A 2,668-nucleotide genomic window follows, 5' to 3' on the forward strand; every position below is an offset into this window, starting at 1 on the left:
GAAAAAATATATATTTTGAGCAACTTTAGAGCGTAATTTCCCCGAATTGTATGATAATAAATGATTAAAGCAAAGGCGCTGATATTATAGTTCATATCAGCATAAAGAAAATATTTCCACTCCAGGCAGTTTAATCATAATAATCATCCCTAACAGAATCTATTCATGCTGGATCAGTTATTTTTGCTGTTAGCATGTTAGTGTCATTCTGAATATTATTTATTTAAATTTATTCTTGCAGGTTTGAGAGGTTTTATCAGGAAAAAAAAAAGGAAAAAGAAATACAGGTTTTTAACTATCTTGTAAAAGGGAGGGTTTTTTTATTTGCATCACAGATTTCATCATTAAAGCTATAATCATTAGTGTAAACCATGATAAAAGGGGAATAATCAAATCAGAGATTTATCTCTGCAGATAATCTAAAAAGTGATCCATTTTAAAGCGAAAAGGAAACCCCCAGAAAAGTTTGTACATGTGGAAACAGTCGCATGCAGTTTTTTACCCAGCAGTTGTTGTAGCTGAGCAAACTCTAACCTGCAGAAGGATTAAGAAGATGAGGAAGAAGTAGATTAATGTCTCTGTGTGTCTAAGAAGCCTTGTGATAAATCCAAAAAAAATTGTAGAATAAACCTTTCATTTCAGCGTATTGTTTTCAGCAGTGGCAGAAAAAAAGATATCTAAGAAGTTATAGATATGCCTAAGAATACATTTTTTTAACAAAAACTTGTTTTTAATAACCTGTGACTTAAGCAAAGTTATATATAGAAATTCACAAACTAGTTACTCTTAACAACTCTTCAAAATTAGGAGGATTTATCTTTTTTTTAGCCTTCAAAAGTCAGAAAACATCTCCTCACTTAAACCAGGAAATAATAATAATCAGGGAAATTATTGCAAACTTAAGAAAAATCATTAGGCCGGTTTATATATTAGCACAGATGTAGGATATTAAAGGAGGGAGAAAATCTTCAAACTTAACTGATTTTAGGTCTCTATAAAACTAAAAAGGATATATCTAAATGCTGACTTGTTATATCATCAGAAAACAGAATCTGTTTTACAATCAAAATGTAAACCTGAAGAATTTGCTCAAATTAAATTTTGCTGATCTTTTTGTTCCTAGCATGAAAAATAAAGAAAATATGTGTAGAAAATAAGACCAAATATTTGAAACTTCAGTGATTTTATCTGTGGATTTTTATGACTTTTCAGATTTAATTCTTCAAGAAATGCTCAGCAGTAAAAGTATTGATTTCAAGGCTTTGAACCGAACCAGGGAAACAAATAAATGTGGATAATTCTATATGTGCTTCAGTATTAAATCACTGCTGTTTTACACCTTTTTGGTGCCAAATCTATTTAATAAGTCTGAGATACGCGTAACTAATCCTTCAGCTTGAACATTTTGAATTTAAATGTGCATCTTTTTATTTCCGGTTCTATTTTCTCTTTCACTGTGCAACATTTTCCTCCTGGATCTCTCCTTGAAATTAATCCCTTTATATCACTGCTGCAGGTAGATTTATGAGGGGTAAAAAAAAGGCTCAAAGCGTGACTGATCTACCTTAAAATAACGCATCACTTTCAACCATCCATCTTTTGGATTTCTTATCTTCTGACTGAAGTAAACAAACCACTGTGTTTTGGAGACAGGGTAGAACATAAACCTGTTTTTGTTTCTCTTAAATGTTTGTGATAATGTGGATATCATCAGCGTTAAAATGTGGGATGAACTGTGCCAAAAAAAAAAAGAAATGCCTGAATGTAAAGCTACAATATAAAATGCACTAAATATGACAAAGTGTTTCTGCTTTTGCTTTTTCAAATCCCCGTTTTGTAAACTTTAAAGTTGATCCCTCAGAAACTAGCCTCAGTGGATACGTGCTAACAATATCTGTTTGAAGAGCGGTTTGCAGCCGTGTGGGAGCTGACCTCATTACGGCGTGTGCGTCCTGCTGTTGTGGGAGCGCCATGTTTCCCCAGGCCTCTCTGAACCACCCGGTTTGAAGGTGTCTGTAGTTATTTTTGGTGAAACGTGACGTTTTAGGACATGAAAAGTCTCTTTTGATCAGGAAAGAATATGGAAAGGAGAAGGAATCCTCCTCATGAAACTGACTGAAAATCCTACGGTTTGGAATTTATTAGTTAGAAATAAATAATAAAAAAAAAACTGATTTTTATTTTAAAGCCAGAAAGAAAAAGAGGATGGATGCAAACATATAACAAAGGGAGCAGTCTTTCTTAAACATGACCCTGAACTGCCAAAATAAATGTCAAATATCCTTTAGAGAAGAAGATATTAAAAATGATGTGTGCATCCCTGAATAAAAATGATGCTTAATAAAACAAAAAGACCTATTTTTGTGATTTTTACCTAAAGTTGCTTTAAGGCTTTTTGCTTATAATAGTGTTTTTTTTTCCCATTCCTAAAATTGACAAACATAAAAAAAAACATTAAAAAAGTAAAAACATGGCTGCTACAATGATTGCTAATGAGGGACACTCTTCCATATGGAACAGCCACCGGGATGAAATCAGTTATAGCTGAGTCTGAAGTTTGAAGTTAAGAAGGATCATTTTTATTGTAAAGGAGGAACAGTAAGTCAAAAAGATGGTGTTGGGGAGCTTTATTTTTTAAACCCTTAGATTTAAAGACTGAGCTTTTAGT

Source organism: Cyprinodon tularosa, unplaced genomic scaffold (assembly GCF_016077235.1).
Source record: "Cyprinodon tularosa strain WSP-4 unplaced genomic scaffold, ASM1607723v1 ctg118, whole genome shotgun sequence".
Taxonomy (NCBI): domain Eukaryota; kingdom Metazoa; phylum Chordata; class Actinopteri; order Cyprinodontiformes; family Cyprinodontidae; genus Cyprinodon; species Cyprinodon tularosa.